The 8265-nt window shown below is 42.4% G+C and overlaps 2 long non-coding RNA genes across 3 annotated transcripts; both read right to left on the reverse strand.

Annotated features, from left to right (window-relative positions):
* Positions 1 to 4782: 4782 nt before the first annotated feature.
* On the reverse strand, positions 4783 to 6355 carry LOC103639084 (uncharacterized). 2 transcript variants are annotated; one of them, XR_559228.2, is made up of 5 exons: positions 6263 to 6355; positions 5748 to 6166; positions 5489 to 5552; positions 4990 to 5039; positions 4783 to 4883 (listed from the first exon to the last, which is right to left on the reverse strand). It is a non-coding gene; the product is annotated as an uncharacterized lncRNA (long non-coding RNA). The 2 variants fall into 2 exon arrangements; XR_559229.2 differs by having other exon boundaries at positions 5489 to 5586.
* Positions 6356 to 6798: 443 nt separating this feature from the next.
* Positions 6799 to 7069, reverse strand: LOC109942683 (uncharacterized). The gene is made up of 2 exons (XR_002265372.1): positions 7029 to 7069; positions 6799 to 6889 (listed from the first exon to the last, which is right to left on the reverse strand). It is a non-coding gene; the product is annotated as an uncharacterized lncRNA (long non-coding RNA).
* Between the last annotated feature and the right edge of the window lie 1196 nt (positions 7070 to 8265).

Here is an 8265-nt window from a genome sequence, read left to right on the forward strand (position 1 = left end):
CTCTGTTGCTGACTTCCCCTGTCGTCATTCTGAGTGGAATGAATTGATCTGACATGCCTGGGGTGGAGTCTCCCTCTGAAGCCCCTGGTTATTTCGGAGAACCTATAAGCTTTCTCCCTTCTCTGACGAAAGTCATTATCAGCGCGGATGTATTCATCCATCTTCTAGAGCAATTTTTCCAAGGTCTGAGGGGGTTTCCTGGCGAAGTATTGGGCCAAAGGTCCTGGCCGAAGCCCCTTGATCATGGCCTCAATGACAATCTCATTGGGCACTGTTGGCGCTTGTGCCCTCAAACGCAAGAACCTTCGAACATACGCCTGAAGGTATTCCTCGTGATCCTACGTGCATTGGAACAAAGCTTGAGCAGTAACTGGCTTCGTCTGAAACCCTTGGAAACTAGTGATCAGCATGTCCTTCAGCTTCTGCCATGATGTGATTGTTCCTAGCCGAAGAGAGGAGTACCAGGTTTGTGCAACATTTTTGACTGCCATGACGAAGGATTTCGCCATGACTGCAGTGTTGCCACCATATGAAGATATGGTTGCTTCGTAGCTCATCAGAAATTGCTTCGGATCTGAGTGTCCGTCATACATGGGGAGCTGAGGTGGTTTGTAAGACGGGGGCCAAGGTGTAGCCTGCAGTTCAGCTGACAGAGGAGAAGCATCATTAAAGGCAAAATTTCCATGGTGGAAATCCTCATACCAGTCATCCTCGTTGACGAAGCCCTCTTGGTGAAGCTCTCTGTGCTGGGGCCTTCGGTTTTGCTCATCTTGAGCAAGATGACAAACTTCTTCAGAGGCTTCGTCTATCTGCCTTTGCAGGTTAGCTAGCCGAGCCATCTTTTCCTTCTTCCTTTGCACTTGCTGATGAAGCATCTCCATATTCCTGATACCTTGGTCCAAGCCGTCCTCCTGAGGCATTGGACTGGTGGCTTTCCTCTTCTGGCTTCGGACCTCCCGAAGAGAAAGGGTCTCCTGGTTCGGGTCCAGCGGCTGCAGAGCGGCAGCCCTGTCGCCGAAGCTTTCTTTGGCGGCATGACGAAGGTCGATGCTTGCCGAAAGTGGTCGAAAAGGGTTCACCGGAGGTGGGCGCCAATGTTGGGGACTTGTTCTCAAATGCTATGAGTCAAGAACAAGGCAACACAGAGAATGTTAAACGTTAAAGTCCTCCGTCCTTCGAAGCATTATTTCCCTTGAGAGATAATGATTTTCGGACGAAGGTTGTGAAGGACGTATCTTCGTCAAAGTAACATATAAACGAGGAAAGAAACATATGAAATATAAAAGATAATACAAACAGTTATTTATTACCATCAATTCATTTCTATTTTATTATTAAGGAAAAACAGGAATGATAACAAGTTACAAAAGTACCTTCGGCTTGAAAGAAGGTAAAAATACAAGCGTGACGCAAAAGCAAAATGCCCAGTCAGCGTGAACAGTACGGGAGCACTGTTAATCTATTTATAGGCACGGGACACAGCCCATGTAAAATTACACTCATGCCCTTTACATTTGCTAATAACCCTATAGTAATCCATCAGGGTCTGGATAGCCTTTTCCCCTTTAAGTCAGTTTCCTTTTCTGTTATCATGCCGAAGCTCCCTTGCGCATAGCTTCGGCTTTGTTCCATCCTTCGTATCCCTTGTGCTTCTTCACACTGTGATTTTGACTCAAGTCCGAAGGGTCCAAGTTTGAAGGTACCTACTCATGTATTATACTCTAGAAACATTGTTAAATCATGTTTTTGAGGACCTTCGGAAGCCGAAGGTCCCCAACACTTCCCATCTGGTCACCCATCCTAGGTTTCTCCAAGTTGAGCATGCTTAACTTTGAGATTCCTTTGAACCAGGCTTCCAAACTCAGATTCCAATAATTCTTGTTTCTAAATTCTTATCAAACTATTCCCTATCCAACCATGTCATCCCTTAAGCATGGTCCATATTCCATAAAACTCCCAAAATACTCTTGTCCCATATTCTGCCTATAACTCTCCTATTCATACTAAGTCAGACAATTCATTCGCCACTATTCTCACCAACAGTGAACTTCACTGTGCTACACCACACACACTCAGCTATAAATACACCCAGCTACCCTCTCCCTCTCCACACACACTCAACACCCTCAGCCATGGCAAACACCCCACCCACTCAGTTACTCCGCTCTGCCAGCTACACGCATAGTGTCGCTTCGCCTCCAGTCCACCCTTCTGGTAAGCACCTCCGCTCCACCACCAGTAATATCACAACACCACATGACACAGATTCTACTCAAGACTCTACCCATCCATATATCGCTATTCTGACCACTATACTAAATATTTGTTGGTATACTTGCTGGTTTGTATGTTTGCTTGTTCATGTTTCATAGTTATCGGAGCATTCATGCCGTCTCATGGAGGCCAGATCTGCAAGTCTACGCCAGGCAGTGGAGCCAGAAGCCAGTTCCGCGAGCTCTCCTTCCCCTTCGCCGGATAAGCACGACAAGCTCACTGGATCCCTTTGATGCATAAATTACCTATAATAAGAGCCGGACTAGTGAGTAAAGTGTACCCCTCTGCGCAGAGTTCAAACCTATTCGAATAGTGTGTGTCCACAGGAATGGACGAGTCTGGTGTGGTATGACAATTAGTGTTTTGTTTTCCAAAAAAAAGAGGTGCTTTTGAAAAGTGGTTTTAAAAGGTCCAGCGGTTGAGTCGTGAGCTATGGTGGACGGGAAGTCCAGTAGCTGTTTTTGAAAATGAAAACCAGTGGGAAACTGCTGAGATACCTAGATGTTTAGTCCAGGGGATTTTGTTCTATATTGAAAAACTTCCTGCTCTTTCGGGAGAGGATGCGCTTTGAAAAATACAAAATGTTTTACAAAATAACCCTGCATAAAATATTGCTGTTTCTGCAAAATATCCTGAGCTCCACATATTCCATGCATTATATCTGATTTCCCCATTCCGCGAGTGAAGGTGGGCTGCTGAGTACGTTTGTACTCACCCTTGCTTATTTGTTGTTTTTCAGAAAAAGGAGATCGGGTAAGAGTTACGACTGTTCCCAACCTTACCTGTGGCTATTGGACCGCTGATATGCTTCGCTGCGTATATCGGGCTGCTTCAGCCCCACTTTGATGACATGTCCCGAGTTGTGGACCAACTCTTAAAGTTGTTCGCCACCTTTATAGGTTTGTCTCGTTTAAGAAGATCTGGAACTATCTGATGTATAAATGGTATTACTAGCCTCCTGGGACTAGTAATTGTATCACATTTGAGTCCCAGAGGATCTGGGGCACTTCAAATGTATAGAAGAGGAAGATTTAGGTACATGTGTAAATGAGAGGAAGTAGTTTTACCCTTTTGTACCTTCACATAGAGACGCTCTCTTCATTGTGCTTTGTCCTTAGCCTTAGTTACTTAAGATCTATATTCAAGACAATGGATGGAAATATTTTGCACAAGAGAGAGTTCTACAACTAGTGATCCTTTTCTCAGTCGTGTTATCATATATCAAGTGGATCACGAATTGCATAAATTTATCCTGAGTTCTCCTTTTAACTTAGTGCATATCAAGAGAGATATTGATTGATAGTATATGAGGCAAACCACACCATTGATTGTTATGAAGATCTTACTGTCTAAGTAGGTGTTGTTGTTCTTGATGTCTTCCTCTTTGATTTGAGAATCCTCCCCTTGTAGTTGTCTCTTTTTCCTTCCAAACTCATTGAAAATACTCAAGAGAGATGTTAATAGCACAAGGGAGTATATGATGAAGGATGATTTCTTTAGTTAAGACATATAAACAATTCATCATCCATAAGTCACATAGACATGAAGTAAAATCCTTAACATTAGTGCACATCATTAGAAACTAGGTGAGTACCCATGTGTTGCAACGGAAATGTATAATACCACGATAAATTATGTACAAATGTGTGTTATATTGTTATTTTAATCTAACTATTTCACCAGCACATTGCAATCATTAGTTCTATATATGATAGTAGAGTGTCGTGCATTGCGATAGAATATAAATCATTCAATGAAATATTAATTCACAACGATTACATGAAAATGAACAATATATATATTGTCATCAACCTCACTAAAATCTTTACCAACAACCAATACTGAACCGATTTTGATGGGTTTTAGCTTCATGCATGTTCAAACACCAAAATGAGTCTTAGTAGCCCACAGTACATGCGGATAAGGCAAAAGGTTAAAAGGATCACTCCACACATATTAAATCAAATGATAAAGTGGGCCTAATAAGCCTCCACCTGTTCAAGAAGTATAAATACAAGTACAAGAAAGATTGTTCTAACTTGGAAGAAGGAAAAAAAATCAGACAACTATATCAACTGAACAAAGACATCAGACGTCACCTGGCTACTTGAACATCATTCATGGCTTCCAGCTCCTCCGGTTGGATGGTGATGTCCACCTTGTCTGACTTTTGATTCTTAAGTAGATCCACCAGCCACCAAATTTCTTTAGCATGAGATAAAAAAGATCAATTGTATCAAATATCAGGGTGGCCAGTAACTATAGTCACCCAAAAGAGCAGTAATCATGTAATCCTGGTGACAAAATTTGTTATAAGCTAATGGTGGGAGTAGTTCTCTTGCACTCATATGATATCTTACTATCTGAAGCCTCCATCGCAAACAACCAAGTCTGCTTTGCATCCATTGAAATGCCTAATAACATGACACCAAATCCATACTAATTAGTCACAGCCAGCTAACTGCAGCAACAAAAACCTATACTTCTTTTGCGTCCGTCTCACCACATCTATTGTCCGAGCATTAGTGATGTCGCCCTACACTTGCATAACACCTATCAGGGCCATTGGTTGCTAGTCAATCGCGATGATGAGAGGAAGGTCACCTTCCCTAGTAGCATAACACAATCAAGCCAAGAAGAGCGAGACGAGGCCATTAGGTACCCACAACAAAACTAAGCAAGGACAGACCGCTGCACACTGGCATTGGCGCTTACTTGCAATTAGGATATTGTTTTGGTGGTACATATAGGTTCGGTCTCAAAACCTACAAGTGAGAATAGGGAATCAAGCAATCAGTCAAAAAACTTTCATGGATGGGTTACTGGGCCTATGTGATTTGTGCTACCACCTTCTAGAGCTATGCAACACATGTAACTGCATGATCATAGATTTTTATGTGAAATAACTTCTGATTCACTTTAGACCAATAAATCTCATTGTGAGCTTCTGATTTTATTCTAGTATAATTCAAGGAAATGACAGCATACAATTTGATTTATTATTATGACCTGTGAATCTAACTTTTTCGAACTATTACATTAATTAGTAATATGATATTAATATTAATTGACATTGCATTTTTCATGTTCATTCGTGGGTTTTAATATTACAATCCACTAAAAATAGACAAAATATGCTTGTGAATCATATTAGTGGTCAATCTTTCTTTCCCAACACAAGTGCAAGGAACTTATGTGAAGGATGTTGACAGACCTGAGCATCCTCCCATTGAAGGTGACAGTTTTATCAGAGTGACCATCTATGTTGGCAACGAATGCTGCACAAACTGAACCAGCTATGTATACTGCTGCCTGAAGATAGAAGAATGCAGACATTTTTTTATACGGACGGACGTACCAGACATTGAAGATAAAAAAATTTCAGAACAAAATTTGCTACATTACTGCAATGCTGAACGTTAACTTGTTTTGTAGTCACAAAGACACTTTTTGTTGAAAAATAAAGGGCATACCTCAGCATTTGGCAGCAGCAGTTGCAATGCTGAACGCATTAGTGGACACACACACACAAGGGGCAGCCAGAGGAGTGAAACTGATGATGACAGGATGATTGTAATTATGCCAGATCCAAATACAAGTACCTTGCCTATGCTTCAATGACTCCCATTCAAAATATAGAGAGATAATATAACCTTCGTATTCTGTGCATAGCAAAAAAAATCCCAATGCATTGCGCTGACTGTGACATAAAGGTTTCTAACTATGGTGGTGCACATGATCCAATGAGCAAGTGAGAGAGTAAATGACTGGTGAGTGGTTGGTGTTTCAACATCAAGCAGCATGAACAGAAGGCAATGTGTCTGCCCTTCGGCTTTGTCTCCTCCTTCAAAGCCGGAGAGTCTTACTCCCACGGATGCAGGCGCCCTTGATTCTGTGCATTAAACAATACACAATTCGTCAGATCTAGACACGACACAAGATGACCATGACAATAAGGATTCAAAGGAGGACCTAGGTGTCTAAATACCTTGGTGTATGGGAGTCAAAACAGAGGTGTACCAGCCCAATTGAATGAAAATCAGCCACCAGCCCACCAGACAATAGTTTCAGGTTCCACGTTCTTTTAGATTTTCACAATATAGATGAATTGATAATAAAGAGAAAATACATATTGTCATGTTTAGGATCATTGGACACACTGCCATGGAGAATACCCTGCACCCTTTGTAACCTCAGGTAAAAAAAGAAGGAAAACAAAAAAACTATTAGTAATGAAAATGTGCCCTCAATTATAATTTGTATGTAGCTTTTCGCAGTAACAGACAGACTCATCTAGGTATGTGCTCGTGCATTGCGACGGTAGTAAAAATTTTTATATGAAACATTTCTCTAGCCTTTCTATCTGGAGCGCATCCAGCACGTTCCATTTCTCTGTATACTTCAGATACATACTCGAGCCAAGAGCAGAATTATTTCAATGCTTTTAGATTAATCAGGCACATACAATAAAATCAGTTACTTTTATATTCGACCATCCTAATAAAAAACAACTAAAATTTGAAACCTATATTCATGAGCTGAAAACAAGACCTTCCATAATCATAACCAACAGTTAATATTCTGTGCAGATTCTATACAAGAGACACCCAAGAGCCTGTAAAAAATCACAAACACTAACGTTAACTCATGGCACTATTAGTATTTAATCAGTAAAAAAATTGCAATTCAATAATATGATAGGCAACATTTGCATAAAACCAGAGTGCAAAATCATAGTTGAAGAGGTGGTTTACCCAGATATCTACTTTCTCACTGATAACCTCCACTAGGCCATCGTCAGGCACGCCCCCACCAGGCCGACATCGGGGGAGCCTAGGCACCTGGACAACGCCTCCAGGAATGGTCTCTTGATCCTGCTACGGCTGCCGAGTAGTGTCGCGGCCACGTGTCTCAGCCACGCATCGTTTTCGGCCGCTTCCTTGTCCTGGGCACCGCAAAGCGAACTTCAGAAACTACTTGTCGATATTGTGATGTGCCTTCCTGTGTGTAAAAGGTGACCGGGTGTGCAGCACTGTACGTGTACAACAGCATCAGAAGTGGCAGTGGTGGCCTGTGAGTGGTCGACGAAGCCGGCATGTTCCAGCATCCAGTCCTCTGCGTGAAGGTCGCCTGAGAAGTTGAACTGCCCTCCCAGCAGCAGCAGAGCTCTCCGAGTGCTGGGCACGGCAGTGTCCTCTGACAGGCAGCATCTCAGAGAATGTGTGATGGTCTTGATCGCCTCTTCTCTGTACGTGTTGTTTCTGTTTGGCTCCACCTGCAATGCGTTTCAGTTAGAGTTCTCTGCAGACTATTAAATTCCAGGCGATGTCTGAGGCGGCTAGCAAACGAAATACGATTTCGTGGAAGTGGAAATGTAAGCGTACAACAAGAAGAGATTCAGGGTTTAAAGTTGTATACCAATGCATCCAAACACATCAGTAGAACGGCGATTGGGGCTTGTTCTTCTGCGGGCAAGCTCCGGAGGTACTTCAGCAGCACATCCATTGCCTCCACGATCAACTCTGCTCTCGATCCATGCAGGAGCAATTCAACCATTTCTCTCCTGTTCGAAATCAGAGTGTTGGTGGTGATCGACAGTTAAGATGGCAGCACAAATACATATGCTTTGTCATAATTTTTTAAGAAAAAAAACTCTGAATGAAACTGCACCTTCTTAAGCAGACCAGTTCCATGAGCAAACCCACTGCAGTTATCCTTACCAAAAGCACTTTACTCTGAAGAAGCCGCAGAATACTCGAGCCATCCATCTTTATAGCCACGTAATCCCTGCAGCTGCCTTCAGCCCTGATGCAAGACAGCAAGTGCTCAGCCACCCGCGGCTGCTCGTCACCCCTATCTTTAAACCATGCATGTACACAACAGATCCTAAAAACTCATGAATTTCTATCGCATCATAGATCCAAATAACCTCTATCGAGCCATACCACTTGTGGGAGCTCTCTACGCGGAAGCTCTCATTAAAAAATTTGC

Source organism: Zea mays, chromosome 9, assembly GCF_902167145.1.
Source record: "Zea mays cultivar B73 chromosome 9, Zm-B73-REFERENCE-NAM-5.0, whole genome shotgun sequence".
NCBI classification, from domain to species: Eukaryota; Viridiplantae; Streptophyta; class Magnoliopsida; order Poales; family Poaceae; genus Zea; species Zea mays.